At 39.2% G+C, this 21970-nt stretch overlaps 1 protein-coding gene across 1 annotated transcript in view; it reads right to left on the bottom strand.

Moving 5' to 3' along the window:
• The window catches only part of FRS2 (fibroblast growth factor receptor substrate 2), a 54489-nt gene extending 38232 nt beyond the window's left edge, over positions 1 to 16257 (bottom strand). Inside the window, exon 1 of the mRNA XM_068998872.1 lies at positions 16129 to 16257. The gene's annotated coding sequence lies outside the window, so the exon portion shown is untranslated. The remainder of the gene's footprint in view (positions 1 to 16128) is intronic.
• Between the last annotated feature and the right edge of the window lie 5713 nt (positions 16258 to 21970).

The raw sequence follows: 21970 nt of genomic DNA, 5'->3' as shown, positions 1-21970 counted from the left end.
GCCAAAACAGAATATTGAATATTGGTAATCAAAACAGTTGTGTAAAACTCACTAAAGATTAAGTTGGGCTGCTCCAAAAATCTTTACACTTCCAACCTCTGCTTGCTTGCCTGAAAAAAAACCCGAAACTAATTTCTTACCACTGTTGTGAAATCACAGGGAAGTCCAAATGACTCAATACTAATATTTACATACCTATGTCCTACTCCACTTGTTCTTCTTTTTATGTTGGCACTGAAGCCCAAAATTGCCAAAAATAATTATTTTTAAAAACTGTCATTTTCTCTACTGCAATTATGTCTACTAGAACTGACATAGTAAGAGGTAATAAAAAAGCCATCTCTTTCAAAACCAAGCCTATGTTTCTGAGATAATACAAGATCAGTTTATAACAAGGACGTATCGTTTCCTCACACGTATAGAAAACAGCTGTATGTTTATCAAGTAGTGTGAAGCCTTCCTTTTGTGAATTAAAGAGTCATTGTGAAGTGGGATATTTTAAATTAACTGCTTTTCTTTCTCAGAATGCTATTTTGTGTTCCACTCAGTTGATCTAAAGGTGACAGCAGCTGAAAGACATGATCATTCTTGCTCTGGCCATGTTCTAATTAGCCAGACAAGCTTCAAGCCCAACTACTGCACTGGTCAGATCAAATGCAGATCAAATGACCACACTATGATCAGTGCCAACAAAAAGAAAGCTGGACCATGATGCCTAGGGACAAATCAGACCCTTCTTTTTTCACAGCAGGTCACATTTCAATGATCTTAAAGTTGTCATGAAAATAAAGCTTCATTACAATCTAATATGATACTACAGGAGTTTGCTAAAATAAATTAACCCATGTATCACTTCTACAGAACCCTGTAGAAAATCTAATGGAAAAGAAACCAATCTGTAGATGCTGAAACTGCTTTCTTTTAACATACTTTATGCAAAGCTAAGTTTATATAAAGATGAAGTTATGTGCAAAGTGTAAATCTGTTTAAAAGTTGGGAAGAGTTTTATACATACAAAGTACAGTATTTCAGTTGCAACATCAAAAATTGTATTGATAAGACTTATTAAATCTAGACTTACACATGCAGCTTCTTGGCATTCTACAACTTCAACAGTGCTATTTCTAACTTCCATTTCCACTGCAGTGTTAAAAATTCTGCACAAATACAGCTTCCAAAATTCCTAAATATTTAGGAACAGGATCAGTGACAACTTAGCCAGTACAGATTTTGTTTTCTTACAGAAGTGCACTTAATTTTGCATTTTGTTTAAAATAAGAACACAAAACTTCATTTAAGTGTACAAGGTAAGATTAAGGTCCTGACAGTTAAGCTGTTTCAGCTGACTGACAGAAGTCATTCCCATCATTTTTCAAAAAGTCAACTACAGATATCAAGCATCCTTACAAACTCCAGCTCAAACATTATCCAACCCAGTTTTAAATTATACTTTACATAAACACTCAGCATAAAACTTTTGGAAGTTTGTCATTTGCTAAACCTGATCACTAAAGTATTCAGTAAGCACAGCTACAAACTGAAAGGTTTTTGTCCTCCCGTCTGCAAAAGATAAATAAGAGAAAAATTAATTGAGAGCAAGAACATAAACTTTAAGCCTTCACATTAAGTAGCACATTTCACATCTGATTTCTAATGACAGCGCAAGATAAATTACTTGCTTTCACCTTACACTTACTGTCCTAGTTTACTGAATACCATTTTAAAAACTTACTACACTACTTAGCTTTTAACTTTCAAGTTAAAAGGGTATCTTTGAAATGATAAGTATGTATTGTCTGAAAATATTTTGGCACTGGCACAGAATCTGCAAAGAATAGCCCAAGCTTTAACTTAATTATCCTTTTACAAGAACTGTGGTTTGAGAAAATACAACAACTTCATAAACATAATAATCACTAAGAGTAATTGCCTTTGGCAGTAATATCCCAAAGCAAGTTTGGATATCCAAGATAAACCATGACTCCTATTCTTTCTCTCTGTACTTCTCAGTTAATATAAAAATTCAAAAGCAAATGAAAATGGTGTGTCTAACATTGTACAAGCAAACAAAAGTTTCTGTCAAAGCAACGTATTACCATCAATAAATAATGAAATCAGTCAACAAGACTATGTTACAGAAACTGCAACCCAACAATAAAATCTGCAAAAGTTACATTATTTTCTAGAACAGGAATAGAAAGGAACTGACAAAAGTTTACATGCAGTTACAGAAGCAGTGTGAAATAATCATTATGTTACTTACAGGGCACTTTAATTGCAGATACACTATCCACTTACTGCAACCCCCTTTGTATATACTGGAAGACACCCAAAAGCACAGAAGCCACTTACCCCTGCCTAAAAATATTGCAGGTATTTTGAAAGTAATTTAGAACTAAGAAACATGATAATTAGCTAATGTTAAGATAGTAAAACATCGTAATTCAAACTCTATATGTAATAGGCAAGATTAGGATAAATTCAGTCAAGCACACAAAATTCAAAATATTACCAAAATCAAGCTTTTTCCTAATTGATTCCAAGTCCCCTTTCTTTATCAGTTCCCATACAATTCCCTGTGCTAATTCACTGCCTTATTTTATCTTGCCCAGCTCCTACAACTTCTGTTTTAACCCACCAACCTTTAGGCTGCTCAACTATGTGAAACACTGCAAGTTTTCACAAATCCAGTTCTACATCTGAATTGGATGAATTCTCTCTAATAGCTGATCATTAAAAGAAGCGATTTATTAGTGTGCTTGTAAACATACGTGATTCGATACTGTTGTACAACTCCAAGTAAATTATTTAACTCTGAACATTTTAAATAGTAGTAAACTAACATCCCTATACTCCTTCATAAATTCCAACCCATTTATGTTGACTATCTGAATATGCAGATCAATTTCTGTACATTACCCCCTAAATTCTGCGGCAGGAGAAAACTGCTGGGTTTAACTGGAAGTCAATACTGTTTAACAAGGAGGACTTTTAACTGACATTATTTCAGGCACCCTATATACACCTTTAACATCTCAAGCGAGAGGGAAGCAAAGTGTAGTGCAGAAGGGAAAACAAGCAGTTAGAAAACTTTTAAATAATACATGATAGAACCACAGCAAGATTATATTCATACCTTGCTTCTGCTGTGCCAGCAAGTAAAAGCCTGTGGTATGATGCAAGGAGGGCTGCTGTCAAGTTCTGAAACCTGCCAGTGCTGCAGGCTGATACAAATTCTCCTACTGCGGCAATGACTTTCGCAGGCAGCCCTATCACACCTTCAAACAGGACTATGAGCATGTTAACTTTGCGCTTTCCAACAGCCCCACACAGCAGCAGCATGAACCAATTAGCCCCAGTGGTGTAATATTTATATTATTCAACCTAAATTGCATTAATTCTTGACAGCTGAGGCAATACGTTTTGTCTATTATATTCACTGAACTATGACCAAACTGGATAGAACTAATTTGTATGGGTATGTTAATTTTGGCCATTTTTGTAACTTACTGTGTATTGAAGCAAGAGCTGAGTTCTTTAACCTCCAGCACACCTAGGCTTCCTTGATGGTCATCAGATAGCCTGGGGAATAAGAAGCAATCGTAGAATCCTAAGAACTCAGTCTGCTACTTGTGTGGTACTGTACATGACACGTACATTTGAGAGTTTCCCTAGGGAATCTTCTAAAGTGGACACTTTTCAGAAGACTCATGACATTTGTGTTTAAAATCTCTGCCAAGTCACTACTATAGACTTACGCCATCAGTCGTGAAGTTTAATCTGAGTTGAAGCACATCTAGTAGCTTTGTTAAAAAAGTACTAAAATAGATTTATAAATCATGCTTAAAATCTGTATGAAAAGCTGCAAGGCACCACAAAACCCACTCGTACAATTCATTACATCAGGCACAGGTCTAATGTGTGCCTGTGAATGCACACACTTCATAGAGAAGCATTTACAGTTTTCTTGGAAATAAAACGAAATTCTGGGAAGTAGGAACCACCATCCCCAAGAAGCCAGCTGATAAATTCAATGTACTCACTAGGTGCCAGCCCCCCAAAAAATCTCCACCTTATTCAGAAGACAAACACTGAGCCACTCACAAATCAACTGCTAAATTGCTGCAGTGTACGTGGCCTCTTGAAACAAACAAACAAAAATACACCATAGGGCATACTGTAAACCCATTCACAGATAGTTTAATCATGCATGTACAAGACAATTGCAAAGCAAACTACAGAAAAGAGATATGCCTTCACTATTTCCGACTTAAAAAACCCAAATCTACTGACATCCAGTTTAACTGTTAACACTTCACCCAGAGTGTACAGGAGCTGGGCAGAATTGTGCTGTTCAAACATACTAAAAACAAAGTTAGAGGAAGTGGGAATGATCTACTCACTGTGCATCTGCACCACCACAAAACTTTCAAGCGTTGGTAATAAAGTGTTTCTATAAAAATATATTTTTTTAAAAAAGTAAAAGTCCCTGGTCCCACATTACACAATATTTAGCAAAGAAAAAAGGAAATTCAGCTTCTAGATTTCTAAGACTTTTGCCAAATTTCCATTTAACAATGGTTTTACTCTCACCACTAGCATAAGCATAATATATTCACAAATACTGATCTGAAGCCCAAAGAAATCCTTGTTATTAGGATTAGCCTACCAGTAAATTGGCAAATAGCTTTTAACATACAAAATTTAACATCAAACACTTTGGTTACAATTTTTGGTGACAATTTCAGTTGCATTTTAGTCACAACTCTAGACTTGTATTTCAAAGACAACACTCCCTTATTCTTTCTAGTTTTACATTCTTCGTACATGTCCCTATGTAGTTACAAAATTTCCTACAAGTACCCACTTCAAAACAGTTCACTCACACTGAAACGTAATCAATGACTACCTTTTGATGACGTCGCCGAAAGTTTGGTATTGGAATTAATTCACAGAAAGCCTCTGCAATGAATGTAAATCAAGATCTCTCACAAATCACTGTTAGACCACAATATTTACTGTTCAAAGTACCATGTAAAACACTTCTACTGTTCACCACTGCTAGACTTTAATTATTCCATCAGCAGAAGTATTCTTCTGTGATACTTCCCTGTTTGGTTTGAAGTCAAGATTATAGAAGGTACATTTCCCTGGTACAGCACACTCAAGAAAAAATATTTCATACAGAACAAACCTAAAGTGTAATGACTTTAAAAGCTCAGCAATACAGTATGATAGGACACTACTGATAAGAATCTAGTGCACCCTCCTTAATGTACTGCTCACTTTAGAAGTCAGCATCAGCATCAATGAAATAGTACCACTGCAACCAGTCATAATCAATACAAGAGCATTCTGACATATCACATAACAACTGATTCATATCTCTACTTATCAGCATGAAGTATCTCCTGGTAGTCCACATTTAATCATTTATTTAGAGCTTTCCCCAGAGTATACCACTTATCATTAAGTACTGTAGTCTGTTCTCAAGGCCTCACATGAACAGGTTTCTTCTCTTCAGACATCATCCTACTCTGAACTTCAAAGAAAACATCCTTGCTATGGAGAGCTTATAACCAGTAATGCTAAATTGATGTGGTAATGGCACAATCAAAACTTCAGGAAAGTAGTTTTCATTTGACACTACTGACAATGTTAAACTGCTTTTCACTTTGACATGAAACTATCTTAAAACCATACCATTTACAATTAGTAAGTTACATCCATTTAACAAATAAAATTCTATATTACAGCTGACGTAAGAAATACAAACTCTTCAAGAGAAGTAAATTTAAATTTAGCAGACATAAATGAAGTTGTGCTCTATGGGACTAGTTAATAGGGACTTAACAGAATAAGGAACTCTGAAGCTGAAAGAAATAAATATTTATTAAGCAAATGTACTGACACTTAGGGACTAAAATCATCTTAAAAGAAAACACATTTGTGAAAGTCAGATGATTCACTTAACACTGTAGGCAGAGAAAATCCAAGACGAATAACTTGAACTTCAGATTTTAAAAAGCACTGTGTTGCACTTTACTGGTAGAAATATTTCAAGACCCTAAGCGGCCATAAGTATCTTAAAATAAGAGTCATAACGTACACTTAAACCCAAAGAGTCCTACAGAAACTACAAGCTTATCTAAGTTTCTGGTATATGTTGTACCTCTGAGACAAAACACACATTTCTCTAGAACTAAAGAGCCACAGGACAAGCTGGAAATACTCTCCCCAACCTCTGTTATCAGGAAAAGTTTTGGAACTTAGGGACGGAGGATATAAGTACTGTATAAGAAAGGCTCACTGCTCTACTAAAAAAAAGGAGGAGGGAAGAAAATACTAAAAAACATAGTTTGTCTGCGGTCTATGTAGCACCTTCCCTTTTTCCTTTCCTGTACACATTCTTTTCTACTCCAGCAATTCTTAGGAATGGAGCACTCTCTGGAGTAGCAGGACTGATAAACTGGCAGGTATTACTCAGAATTTCTCAAACTATATGGACAATAATATTGTTAATATAATATGAAATAAATACCACAAAGTTCAAGCTTAGAGAACAATTGATTTGATCGGATTTAATATTAGCTTGTTCATTACTTTTTAATATCTAAAAAGTCTTAACTAAATGCCTTTTAATAACAAAGATTAACATAATGGTATGCTTCCTACCAAAATTGCAAGAGCAGAGGAAGCTCTTTCAGGAACTGAATACCATCACCTAAAACCTGTATAGCAAAGGAAGAGATAGCTATCAGAGAGATAAGAAGGCAAGCATTTGCATTCACACTCACACTGAGATCTGAATATTTGCCAATTAAATGCTTCTTGGAACCGTAAAGTAGGAGACAATTATTTAAGAATTTAAGACTACCTCCAGTCTAGCTGCACAAATACTGTATAATCTGACAGGAAACATCCAGCTTGCTTTAGTATTAACATTGGTACACCTGAGACAATTAATACTCTACCACTGCCCTAGTCCTTTTACATTTATGGTAGTACAAATTGATGAGCAACACAAACACTGCATTCTCAATTTCAAGCTATGAAAGTCTACTCAGCAGATTTTAAGAGAAGAAAACATAAGGCAGCTGCCATGACACAGAAAAGATTCACAATGATTTAACCATACTATCCTAGAACATGCCTAAGACACATACAGCTAGCTATATGTTAAAATCTATTATTTTATCTATTATAACTAGTTTACTTTTTCATTATATTACCAGCCAAAAAACTCAAATTACAAGTAACCACAGCAGTTTACCTTTCTCCAAAACAAACCTCATAAAAATCACAAACAAAATGCAAAACACAAGCCACAGAAACCTTGGGACCCAAAGCTTTATGAAACATGAAAAAAAATATTTAAGAGTCACTTGGCTTTCCTTAATAACAACAACAACAAAAAGTATTACCTCTGTTAATATCAGTATTAGTTCTGCAGTAAGTCAACTTTATGACATAGCACTTAATACTACTTTGATTGCCAGTTTAATTCAATTCTTATTTCAATAAAAGCTGCAGATTACATCTGCCTCACCAAAGAAACCTGCCAAGTGCAGAAGCCAATATTTACTAACTGAAATCACATATGATACTAAAAGTCCGCAAAATATGACACTGTATTCACATAACAGATTTTAAAGCATGCCACTGGTGCACTTTACTCCAAAGTAAATGGAGTACTGGACAAATAAATCAGATTTCAAAGATATACAGCAACATACATTTCACAAGTACCTATAAGAAAAGATCCAAAGGTAACATGTATCCCTGTCTGCTTACATAGTTTAAAACATACTTATCTGTATAAGCAAAGAGACAACAGGATACTCTAATACCCAAGAAGAAAGGTCAGAGGTGCAGTCATTTTCTCTTGTAATAGTATTAACATACATAACATAAAATTATTCTCAGAAGTTTTGGAAATCAAAGTAAGAATATGACATGAAACATAAGTAAAGACATACAAGGGGGGGAGGAAAAAAGACAAATTCAAGTGCCAAAAGTAGCAAGGAAAAAAGACTATGATGCAGAAATATGAGACACCGGTCTTTGAATTCAAAGACAGTAAGTGAGCTTTAGCTTGATGAGGAAAGAGTAGTCAGACTACTGAAAAATCGTAGCAGCTGTATTTTGAACAGATTGCAGAGATAGGAATATCAGCAGAGGGAGAAGGTACTTGAAGTACTCCAGATGGCAGATACAGAAACTACATTTGCAAAGCCAGAAAAAGTGGTCTTGAAAATGTTATTTGGACAAGGAAGGAGTATATGAATAAAACATGACTGTGGATTCAAGGAGAAGAAGAAAAAGAAAGGGCTACTCCCAAACAAGTGCCCTCCCTGGGTGAGGGAGGATTATACCACTGTCAGCAGCATTGCAAATGGCAAGCAAATGAGTTAAGTTTGAGAGAGAAGACCAAGAGCTCTGAAACATTCCAAATGTTTTTGATGATAAAAAAAAAATTAAAGGAAATGCAAGACTGAATAAAGGCACACAAAGAGCCATGAAACTCTACAAAGAAATACGGCAACCTACATATAGGAGATGCAGAGATTTCTATGAACGTTGCACACCTTGGGATTAGCAGGAAGAGGGTACAGAAGTGGGAAGATGCTTGCAGCAAGAAGTACCACAAAGGCAGGAGAAGGTCAAGACTGTGACAGCCAGGCAAGTTTCCCTACATCATACGTCCTCTCATTCCCACAAACCTAAAGCAGCTTAGTTATGCGTTTTATAAAAAGCCCAACTACACTTTGAAAATTTAAATATTTTTTTAGTTGTATTATTGTACCACCACTGTATTGTGACAGATGCACAACAGCAAATACTTTCAATTACAATTATTGCAGCAATTTAAAAGCGAGAGTATATTTTATTTAAACTAAAATTTGTATTCTAACTACATGATTCAATCAGTGTGGAGTTACTGAAAAATACAGACAGCTAGAAAAAGTATTCTAATACCCTCTACTTGTAATGGTTGCCTGAAAAGGCTAAACTTGTTGAGTGACATCAAGGGGAAAGAAAAGTCCCCTTGGGTTTCAGCAAGATTTTTCTAAAAGAAAAATAAAAAAATAACAACTGTGCTTTAAAGGAGTAATTCAAAGAGACTAAAAAAAAAAAAAAAAGAACAAGCCCTACAACAAACGCTAAGATGTCAGAAGAATCTTAACATATTTCCCTGAAGAAGTAGCCCTCCCTGTGTTTGCTTGGTATCTTAATTTGCCTTTGGTTTCAAAACCGTAGGCTTGCCAAGAGCTATTCCTTTCAAAACCTCAGGAATTCCATTACTAGTTTTAAGCTAAATTAAAGGAAAATAGAAGCATTCAACGCATGGCAAAAGTATGCACAAAGTGTTTGTTGATGCTCATAAATAGACTGAAAAATTTAGCCATGTCTGAAGGATAATGGCTGCATAGTCAACTCAGTTTTGCTCTGGTGTGCTGCTAAGCAAAAAGCTACTGCTGTCAGTTCAGAAAAGCTCAGCATAAGATTGATATATTGCTACAAAGATCGAACACAGCACTAGATCGCTCTTTTCTCAATGCAAATTTATATTTAAACTAAAGTTTGCATTTCTGCAGGACAAAAAGAGGAAGTAGAGTTCCCTCTTTAAAGTAACTGCTTCAACATCTCCATCAGGGAAAAATGTCTCACTGTCCTAAAGCATAGCAAAACCAGTCAACTCTCCACCCTGTCAAACATCTTGCAAGTAATGAAATAAAGACATTTCATCTCAGAAATTCACCTAGTATTGTGCTGATGAATATCTTTCCAATGTTCACACAATTGTGTCTCTTTCAAATCATGTTATTTTATGATTCTCAGCAAGCAGTATTACTACAATCACATTTGCCCACTAACTAACGGTAAGAATGAAATGCCCCCACCTGCATATTGTGCCAGGTGTCATACTATAACACAAGGTAACATCCCTGTGCAAAGCACTTAAGAAAATCATTGTGAAAGACAAATGCTTCATCTGCATCAAGGTGTGCAACCCCAGCAGATAAGAACTACTATGCAGATTAACTTTGGCAGCAGCAACAGGAGAACAGTGAAAATATCAACACACTATTTTAAACTGCCCCTCTCATGAGAGATCAAAGATCTGTATCTTGCATTAGAAACACGGGAATCCAGGTATATGGGATAGAGAGTTTTTTTACCCTTGGAAAAGCAAGAAATTAAAGCAACTTTTCATCATTGAGTCAGTAGCACCCAGTAGGGATCAGGGGCTCACAGTAACCAGCACCACTGTGTGGATGACAGCAGTGGCATCTCAACCCTGCCAGGACCAAAATCACTATGACGAAAAGCCAAGGAAAAGAGTCAGTTCTTCAGACTTAAAACACGGGGTCTCCAGTCAATCCTGACTTGGGCATACATACAGGAAAACTATCACTATCTAATATGCCAACTGTCCTATAGTACTTGATATTTGTTACAAGCAAGACAATTAATACAGTATTTCTGAATTAGATTTTTCTCAACAGAAAAGTAACAAACACACGTACAAGAAAAAGCTGAATAGTAAGATATACTTGCGTGCCTTTTCCATAAGACACACATCTATCATAAATAAAGGAAAAGAAAAAGTATAAGCTTAAAACCTACATTTGGGGTATTTTTTAAAATCCTGGTCCAAAAATGTACCAACACAGAGGTGTTTCTATCAACAGCCAAAACAGAACCTAAACAGCTATAAAAACAAACCAAAACCAAAACCAAACAGCATAATAAAAACAAAACAAATAAAAACAGTTCTGTGAGAAGAAACAGCAGGTCTAGTAACTGGCTGATCCTAGAGGCTAAAGTAAGTAAAGGCCAACCAGCACGGTCAGGTATGATTGCAATGACATGCAACACAATGATTTTACACTTGCAGTATTTGAGAGGAACACACCACTTAATACAGATACTAGTATTACTTTGTTGACTGAGATTCAAGCAAAAAGGTCAGGGATTACCCTGGACTGCCTGAGAAGTCAGTGACAGATTACATATCACACCTGTGACAAGGAGCTTCTCATCTCACTACCCCCCATATGGATGTAAAAGTGTTTTAGAAAAGGAACAAAATAAAACATGAAATTAAAGTACTCTAAGACATGAGAAGGAAACAGTCAGTAATCACAATGCCATTTCCACTAATTAGAAAAGAATGCATACAGTCAGTCCCAAGCATGCAATAAGCATGAATTTTTATTGTATAAACATCAGAAATAAGTTATTAGTTCTTTTTATTTAAGCCAAGAGGTAATTATTTCTGTTGTCATTTAAAGCTTGAGGGGAGAACTGAAATTGTGGAGAATCCCATGGTTGCAGGAAGAGGGAACTCAATAAAGAATGAACTAAATTTGCCATCATGATTGTTGCCACCCTGCCAGATGTGGTGAAGATGAAGCTTTGAAAAGTACACTATAGTTGGAGAATACATGGCATACATACTCAGACATTTGTATGCACACATACTTATATGAGAAAGCACCACACACCTGTTTATCACCAGCTCAAGTTTAAAAAGAATCGTCACATCTAGCACTGATTACACAGAAGGGCCAACAAGAAAAGATGGTCCTTAAGAGCAGAAAACTGGAAGTCTGTTAGAACTGCTGCTCTACAACTCATACACAACAAAAATACCATCTGCATGCCCTACACGAAATTACACATCTCTGGACAGCAGTTTTCAGCCAACAGCTCCTCAAATAGTTTTGATAAAAAAACAGTAGCAGACAAAAATAAAACCCATTACATTTTTACAGAAAACGTTACTTAAGAGCTGCAGCTAGGTCATCTCTTCCAGCAGTAGCTACTGCCCAGTTACTCATCACCACCGAGCACAGGGACTACCACCCATACAGACTTGTAACAGGGTGAATCATGTAAGAGCACACTAAGCCACTATGGGAAAAATTAATCAAGGTAACTGACCAGAAAAGGTAGGCTGAGCTAATACTGTCCATTTAATGGCTGATTATGTCTAAAGCATGTAACACTGCATATGGCTTCTCTGGTGGAAAAGATTATTACACATGGTAATCTATGGCAGAGGAGGAGAGAAAAATGGATGGGGGACACTGTATCTACAATTTTCACAGATCTTAGGGGAGAAAAAAAAAAGATAAAAATCAATGCCTATCCATATCCTGAGACATTACCTACAACCTCTGTGATAGTCTGAGTAAGATGGATTTTGAAAACCACTAACCATTACAGTTACTTAGGAAGAAAAGTCACAGACTGCCTCCCCAGAAACTGTCTGAAGTTATAATGGTATCTTACATCAGCCTCATAATTTTCATAGATTTGTTCTGTCTCTTTATCTACTCATTACTGCAAAATATCCTGCCATTTTCTTAGTGGACAATCTGATCACTAACTTTCCTTATTTAGGTCTCTTAAATTTAAAATTCAATATACATGCCAAACAAATTCATTTGCTGCAGTAATGTGATGAACACCAGTTGTATGAAACAATAGGTACCAAATAATTTTTTTTTTTATTAGTTACTACACAAAAGGCCAGATTCTTACCTCAAAATCCCTTCAAAGCACAGAATGAAATCAGACACACACTACCCTGGTTTAAGGGGTCTTAGATGTAAATACCCCCATGAACCATAACCAAACGATGTTTTCAGAGCCTTAATGCCATACCGTCTTACCTTCACAGAATTAGGCCAGTATCAAATATACTCTAAGCTGGCACAATGTGTCACTGTCACCAAAAGAAACAGACACACCCTGCTCCCCCTACTACTTGCTTCCACCCCCATCTCTGAGCCAGCACAAATGTTTGTGCAGCAAACTGATCCAGCTCAAAGTGAACCCTTCCCTGCCTGCCCCTCCCCCAGGTTAGTTCAGGCCTCAGCCCGGCTCACCACACAACCATACAAGTATTTGCCTGCACAAAGGAGTAAGCAGCAGAGCAGGGTGGAAGCAAACAGGACCATGTTTTTCAATGGTGGAGCTGGTCTATGCCAGCTGTATGCCAAGGCAAAGCAAGAGTAGGTCGAAGGCTGGAGTCCTGCAACATCAACCTCATAGATCCAGGCCTATGGTGTGCCACTCTTACCCTTCCTTTCTGGGATCCCACCCCTTCACTCACACAGCCACTGACAGGTATGCAATGGCCAGGTGAGTTGGTTCAGCGTGCCGAGTCAATTGAAAACTAGTTCTACCAAGAAAAAAAAAAAAAGTTGCTAATTTTCAGCCAGTATAGGTTCCTGAACCAGTTCCCAGTGCAATCCATACCAGCACAAGGAAGGAAGAGAAGGAAGGATGCTGAGAAGGTGGAAGGTCCAATTTTGATCAGCTTGGGATGCTGTGGAAACACTCAGACACTGCCACATTTTAAATTTCAACTTGCCTGCACAGCTGAAAGTGGCTATTTTAATCAATTTTTTCCTAAGATTAAACCTTATTCAAATCTTTGCGGGAACCTAAGCAGCCATAGTCTACTTGGGCATAAGAAGCAAGAAGTGAGGCCAGTTCACTACATCAACCACTTTCACCCTTCATATTCAATAAAACAGAGAGCATTAGTTTCTCTAACTCAATGATAGTTTTACCAGATAATTATTTTAAATGTCACTGATTAAATCACCTCAGATATTTGCATAAGCAGAATATACATGGAATAAAACCATTGCAGCCATGTTAAGTATTATCTTAACCATAACTTAGTACTCACAAGGAATTTAAATGGTTCTGGTGATTAAAGTCATCTAACAAACCTCTCTACTCAGGAGTGAATTTCATCCATTATTCAAAAAGTTGTTTTGCTTAAACTACAAGTCCCAGTGATCACAGAAATGAACAAAAATTAACTTCAATGAGGTCATAATCAGATGCCTAATAAACACGGATGTAGCTACTTTCAAGCTAATTTCTGAATAATGAAGAATCGTAAGTAGGTACAGACTGTTAGCAATAATCTTTTTAACTTACAAACAATGGGATTTATTACTGGATTGCTAAATTTAGCAGAGAACTATTTCCACGCAAAGTAAATGTATCTGCTTATGTTCATCCACCTAACAAAGAAAAGAAATATAATCATATCAATTCAAAAGATAAGACATATCAACATTACAGTTCAAGAACTGAAGTGCAGAATCAGATGCACATTTCTGAAAACCAGTCTTCCCAAGTGCCATGTATTATATTTTTCCAGTTAATGAAACCCTCATTTTCTTACAAAGCTAGATTCTTCCACAGACTACCACCTGCCTTAGAGCAGCATTTTAAGACAATTGATCTTCTTTTTAACAGAAATTTCTTGTATGACAAAAAAGTGTTCCAAAGTACTCTGCCTGTAAAAATTATACAGAAGTGAGAACAGTTTATTTTGACTACATTCACCACCAACACTTGAGACAAAACACTGAACTGGAAAGTGAGCAAAACCCTGAAAAGCCATTTAACCATATATTCATACAACTGCTGGCACACTGTTTCAACAAGCATTTTCAAAGCATTCTTGACATGGAAGTAAATAAACTCAGGGAATCTCAGTCAAGGAATAAAGTTCTTATTTCTTTCCCTTTAGAGTGGAGTTAGCAGTATTTGGACCTGAACTGGTGCTTTATACTGATACAGGTTTCTTTCCAAGCAGGCATAGGCAGGTGTGCTGTTCAAATGCACTCGCTAACCAAGGAAAACAGACAATGGATTTCCCTGGCAGTCTGCTGACTTCAACAGAAAAATCAGGATGCTTATTGGATCTGAACCTGTACATCTTAATACCAAGCCACTTTTAACAGAGCAATAAATCTTTAAAAATTAGGGGTTTTTTTTGCTAAATACAAATATACTGTAGAACTAGAAGAACAGATTTAATGACAGGTTCATTATATGGAATTACTGCTAACGTTAACACCATTAAGGACTTATTCAGAGAACTTTTTTGCTCATTACACTAAATATCACTTCATCACTAGGCCTCAGAGTAAAAAAAAAAATTTAAAAGTGGCTATTTAGAAGTCACAAATAAAACACTTGTTAAAAATATTATTGATATCAAACCACAGCTGGCAACTTTTTCAACACTTACTAAAATCTATCCTGATTTCTGCACTATGTCTTCAGTGCAACAACAGTATTGCTTTCACTCACAGTACAACATTGATTTCTAATCATGATTATGACATCTTATGCAATGACTTTGAACAAGATGCAGTGACCAGGAAGATGCAAAAACATGCATTCTTCTTCAAAAATTTCAAGTTTAGATGAGCACCCGAGCCAAATGAGTACTGAGACAACCTTTGACGCCTGTGTGTCTTCAGATCTATCCTTGCTACATTTAAGTCTAGCGATATGTCACAGGAAGAGTAGTTTAAAATGAGGAGGAAGTGAGCTAGGGACCGCTTTCATTCATACACACAGCACCCGTTTGAAGAGCCTGGAGGACCCCCTTCCCCTGGCAGGCTCTGTCTGCGGGTCCCAACCCACTGACCCGACAGAGCTCTCAATTAGTCTCAGGGCTCGCACCTCGAAAGCCCCCCGAGTTTGCTCAGCGACGTGGAATAGCAAACGCACTTGTCTTGGGAGGCATGTGACTCAAGACGCAGCTGACCCGGAGGAAGGTGCGAGCACTTGACAGGCGACACGAGATGAGACACAACCATCAGACACGCCGAGCACCGAGGAGGCGGGCGGGCGGTCAAGGCAGCCGGGACCGCTCCCCGCGCCAGACCTGCCTCCAGCACAGCCACAGCCCGGACAAATTTATCGCCTCGCCTTGCCTTTTGTTTTTAAACTCGCACTCCGCTCGTCCACCCCCGCCCCCGGCCCAGCCCCAGCCCCAGACTAAGGCAGCGAGCCCCTCTCCGTCCCCGGCCTTCCCCGTCCAGAAACAGCCCCAGGCCGGAGTTCCCCGTGCCCGCGGGGGCCCAGCCGCCACTGAGCTCCCGCGCCCGGACCCAAGGGGAAGGAAAAGCAGGTCCTATCGCGGGGCACGTCCCAGCCCGGCTCCCACGGGAGAAGGCCAGACAAGGGGGCTGCTCCGGGGCCCGGGAGGCTCCGCTGGGAGGGGGCGGCAGCGAAGCCGGCCAGACACCCCGCGGGAAAGAGCCGGGGGAGGGGGCGAGGACCAGCACCCACCTGGGCCATGAGCCCCGCGCTGGCCGCCGGGCCGGGCCGCCTGTGACGGGCGAGACGGCGGCCCCGCGTCGGGCCGGGGCACGGCTGCGCCTCCGACCGCGGCAGCGACAGGGCCGCGCTCTGGGCCGGACCCTGCCCGGCTCCGCTTCCGGAGCGCGGCGCGATCGCCTTCCGGGGCAGCGCCCGGGGAGCAGCGGGGCGGGCGGGGCGGCCGGGACCCGGCTTCGGCGCCGGCACCGCCCGGGCGGCGGGGCGGCCGCGGGGTGACGCCGGAGCTGTGCGGGGGCCGGCGGCGAGGGAGGCGGCCGCGAAGCGTGTCTTACTGGTTCCTCAGGTTAAAAAAAAAAAAAAAAATTATAACTGTAATTGCGCGCACAGCTCTGGGAAGGATTGGCTCGGTTTGCTGTAACATTTGTAGCACTCGATGTCACGGTGTTACTTTAGATGCTGCCGCGGTGACTTCTCACCTACGGCTGTCGGAGTTGTGCTGCGTTCGTAAGGCTGTATTACATGCGACTGAACTCAAAGGCAGGGGCTGTGCACGTTATAAACAAAGATACAGCACAATTAACGTGGGAAACAAGAAGAACCAGAGGAGGTGCCACACCTGTGCAGGTTTGTGGAAACTCTTAACACTCCTGTTAGCCGGTGCAAAAAACCCACACGTTTGTTCTGGTCTCGCTATCTGCGCGTCACCGCGTCTGTTCCCTCCTCACAGACCAATACGTGTGACAGGTCTTGGGCCAGAAGACATTGTGATCTACAATTAATCTTGAATGCGTGGGTCTTGTCCCAACATACACAGAAACACACTGCTCACAGTTAGAGCAGCCAGCAGCCTGCATAAAATTCGGCTTTGTCCCTTCTTGTTATCCACCTGCTTTGCCCATAATCTGACTTCTGAATGCTTCACCAAACAATGCCTTGCACCAAGTTGCTTCATAGAACAGGTCTGTCTATGTGACTTTCTCAGGAGTTGTGCAACTCCTCTTTTGACTCTGTTTCAGTTACTTCATGATAAGGAGAATAGAAAATCTTGCTCTCACAGTTGCTCACTTTCTTCCCTTCCCTGGACAGTTACTGCTTTGTAGCAGAAATGTCAAAAATAATGGATCACTATCCCAACATTCATTTAATCTGTATGTTGTGTGAGAGCGGAAAAAGCTGAAGTCCATGCAGAAATTTTCTTCAGATGGACATGCTAGAAGGGTGATAATACCTAGAAGGAAAAGGATGGAGGGAGCACAACTGTGGTTTAGCATTTGTACCACCCCAGCTGTTGGCTCCTGTGCATGTGAGACCAGAGGACTAATGCACACAGCAAATGGGATTTTCCTATATCTGAGTCATGTAATAGGTGAAGTCATGTAGCAAACGCCATCATCTAACATGCAGTATATGCTCATATGCTATAAACATACTAATGGGCTACAAAGCAATAGGCTGTTCTTAAGATAAACATCTACAGGATTCCTTGTGACCTTCAGTTCACAGGACTGGCCTTAAAGTCTGTTCAGTTGTTGATCCCAATCTGTGAGTGCACATTCAACTAAGTGTTGTGCTTTGCAATTTTTCCCTAGTCTTTTCGGCAGTGTCTGGATGAACAAGGAACAAAGTTTTGATGTATCTCTTCTTCTGGGTCATTTATTTATTTTCTCCTCGCTCTAGCTCTCACCATGCCTTACCAGTTCATGTGAACAGTTGCACTTAAATTATGTCAGGATTTGTACTAAATTAGGATAGCAGAGCATCTCTTTTACAGTCAAGTTCAACATCATCAAAGGTGAAGTGCTGTTTTTGTTCATGTGTGAAATTGGTCATCCTTACTGTCTAACTGAGTGTTACCTCATCCAGGTCACCCAGATTTACTGACAGACCAATTCAGTATTTAGATAATGGAACTTTGCTGCACTTTGTGGCTGTCATAGATCTTTCTCTGGGGGATTTTCTTGCTTCTTGAGACCTTGTTGTGTTGCATTCTTGCTGGGAATTTCTGTTCTGTTGTTCCTTCTCTTTCTCACTTCATAGATGTTTTGGATCCATGACATACTTGTTGCTGCCCATACCTACAATCATTACTGCCATCCCAAACTGAGATTATTGCAGCTCTGTCCAGATGCTGCATCAATTACAAGTCTTTCAAAGATTTCATAGCTGCCTACAGACTTTTGTAAATTATGAACTTTTATTGCTTTAAGTCCTTTGATGTCATCTTCATTTCTATTAGATCTTGCTAAACTTTCTTTATGAAAACTTTGAAGTCAAAAGCCTTCTCTGTTGTTTCACTATAGCTCACATTCTCTCTTTTTAAAAATTAGATGCTGCTACCATCTTTAAAGCTTTTCCCTAAGTGTTTCACTCATAGATAAAATTTGTAAAATTATTATTTTAGTAACTAAACTTTTCAAATTGTTTGCTTTGGCATTTTTATGTGGTGTTATACCACTGCTGGGTGTGCTAAATATATGGCTTTTCTGAGGCAACAGAAATAATCATACATTTCATAATTCTCTTGATTCATAAATGGTTTACCCAATTAAATGGTCATTTCAAAGGTGTTAGATTTTAGTACTATTTAAAATTTTCTCCTTTATTAAAAAACTTTCACTCCAAATGAAAATTTTCAGAGTTTAACACCTCCTTTTTATTTAAAAATGAGGTCATATAGATATTTTGGAAAGATTCTCAGTATTTTAGGAGGAAATAAAATTGAACTGCATCAGATATGTGGTAGATTGTATTTCCAGAAGTTCTCGTTGCACTGCCCTAATGTATTTCAGTGTTGATTCATTCCAGGAACTCCTTTTCTGCTTCCTGGATTCTTACAAGATGACACCAACATGTTTTGGTGGGTTTTATAATGAAATTTGGACTCTGCAGGTCAAGTGCTTTTGCCTTTGGCCTATGTTGATTTAGGCAGCGTTCAATCCTGTAAGCAGGAGCACAGTGCAGTCACATACATTTTAACAGCAGATTTTTTCCCCTGTACAGAGCACTGGTGAGGCCACACCTCGAGTCCTGTGCCAGTTCTGGTCCCCTCACTACAAGAAAGACACTGAGGTGCTGGAGCATGTCCAGAGAAGGGCAACAGAGCTGGGGAATGGTCTAGAGGGTAAGTCATATGAGGAGGGGCTGAGGGAGCTGAGGTTGTTTAGCCTGGGGAAAAGGAGGCTCAGGGGAGACCTTATAGCTCTCCACAACTACCTGAAAAGAGGTTGGAGCAAGGTAGGCGTCATCCTCTTTTCCCATGGAGCTGGCAACAGGACAAGAGGAAATGGCCTCAAGCTGCACCAGGGGAGGTTCAGGTTGGACATCAGGAAGAATTTCTTCATGGAAGGGGTTGCTAAGCATTGGAATGGACTGGCTGGGAATGATAGTGGAGTCACCATTGCTGGAGGTGTTCAAGAAATGACTGCACTTTGTGCTATGGTCTAGTTGACAAGAATCACAGAATCACAGAATCACCAGGCTGGAAGAGACCTTCAAGATCACTGAGTCCAACCTATGCCCTAACACCACCTCAACTATACCATGGCACTGAGTGCCACATCCAGTCTTTTTTTAAACACATCCAGGGACGGTGACTCCACCACCTCCCCAGGCAGACGATTCCAAAACTTTATCACTCTTTCAGAAAAAAAACTCTTCCTAACATCCAACCTAAATTTCCCATGGCACAGCTTGAGACTGTGTCCTCTCATTCTGTCAGTTGCTTCCAGGAAAAAGAGACCAACCCCCACCTGACTACAACCACCTTTCAAGTAGTTGTAGAGAGTGATAACGTCACCTCTGAGTCTCCTTTTCTCCAGGCCCAACAGCCCCAGCTCCCTCAGCCATTCCTCACAGGGCTTGTGTCCCAAGCCCCTAACCAGCCTTGTTGCCCTCCTCTGGACGTGTTCAAGCGTCTCAATGTCCTTCCCGAACTGAGGGGCCCAGAACTGGACACAGCACTCAAGGTGCAGCCTCACCAGTGAAGGTGGGGATTGGTCACAGGTTGGACTCAATGATCTTAGAGGTCTTTTCCAACCTAATTGAGTCTGTGATTTATCTGATCAAAACAGTGTTTTCTTATTTATTTTGTATTCTTTCTTAATATCTGGACCTGACAAAGGACTATTGGGGAGTAGAAGTAGAATGCCAGATTCTGCATTGTGTATCTGCAGTTTCCTTTCATATGCTGTTCAGAGATTCATGGCAACAAACTTCTCAAGGGCATGAAGTGAAGACTTGTATCTCTTTTTCTCAAGAATTTTGGAACCTTTCGCATGTCGTGTATAGTTTGTCTTCTCATCAGGGAAGTCTTTTCTGACCAGTATGAGATATGTCTACACCAGCATGAAGGCTGGATGTGTTTTTGGAGATGAACATGGACTCAGATCCTTAGTGTTTCAACTATAACTTCTATTCTTGCAGAAAACATATGAGAGTAAACAGTTTAGCTTAAAAATAGAATCATAGCAGCAGCCTCATGACAAATCACTGAACTTTGCAGTCACTTTTTTATGTAATACAGAAGGCCTTTGATATTCCTGTAGGCACCACCTAACATAGCTATAGGTGAGGGCTCTACTATAAACACTGTCTTTTCTGGTTTATGACTGCAGTGAAAGCATGTTTCTGGTTGAAATGCGGTGCAGAAGCTTGTGCGCTCTCTCTGCTATAGGAGGCTACCTAGAGTAATTGTATTCTATCCCACGTTTTCCAAAATTCATTTGACACTAAAAAACCCTGCTTTTTAAAAATAAAAACCTGCACATTCAGACTATGACAACATTTCAGGAGGTGGAAAACAGATTTACAAAGACAGAGAGTGTGAACTAATGTACTAGCTGAAAAGAATAACGCCAGTCACGTCACATTCTGCATCCCCTCATGTGCAGCATGTTTGATAGAATAACCCTTTGTATATCACATCAAGAAGTTTTTGTTTTCACAACCAAACAAACCCCCTGCATACAGTAGGGGCCATACAGCAGCTACTTATGGCCAGATCCTGCCCTTCTTATGAAAGCACACCCCCCAGTACAGTTCATAGTATTTGGTTTTTCAGAAGGAAGTGTGAGATTGAGCTAGTTTAAACCAGTAGTTTACTGCTTCATTGAGTATTGTCATTAGCTGTGTTTTCACTTAAAAGTGAAAAAGAAAGTTCAAATCCAATAGCAAATAAAGGTGTCTTGCAGCTGGACATTTTAATTCACATAGTGAATTTTTTCCTGAAGTGACTGCTGGAATATGACGAACTTTCTGCTCTTACAGGAAAAAGTGGAGCAGACCTAGTCATTCAGAAATTCTTCTGATGGCTCTTTATATTGTAATTTGGTTTTCCTCAGTTGTATAAATTGTCTTGTCCTTGTACAAATAAACTGCTGACAAGGTTAAAGAATCCATGAGTTCTAAGTAATATTCTATGAAGGACAGGGTACTTGTTGTGACAGTTGGTCAGTAAACTTTTAAAGATAATACAATGAGTTGCAAAAAGGTACTTTTAAACTTAAGTATTTCCTCTGACCTCATTTTAGTCTGAGCTTGCTGGCTGAGGTACTATGTCATTTATTCTTAGACATGCTAGATGTTTGCCTCTTTATCATTTGAATGTTGAAAGCCTGAAAAACATCATTGCAAATGAAGCTGCTTTTTGGGCCTCACAAGTATATATATTATTTCAGTTCTTCTCACAAGTTAATGTTCTGTATAACCAAATTGAACTGGTTTCATTTTCCTTAAAAAGGCTGTCATAGGCAGTTCCTGTAACTTCTTGGTGATTGTTTCCCTGGAGAACCACCAGTTTGTTGAATGTACACACATCTGTTTCCAGGTTATTAAGCCTGTAATAAAGAAGTGG

The sequence above is a fragment of the Aphelocoma coerulescens genome, chromosome 1A, assembly GCF_041296385.1.
Source record: "Aphelocoma coerulescens isolate FSJ_1873_10779 chromosome 1A, UR_Acoe_1.0, whole genome shotgun sequence".
Taxonomy (NCBI): domain Eukaryota; kingdom Metazoa; phylum Chordata; class Aves; order Passeriformes; family Corvidae; genus Aphelocoma; species Aphelocoma coerulescens.
This window is presented reverse-complemented; position numbering and strand designations above follow the sequence as displayed.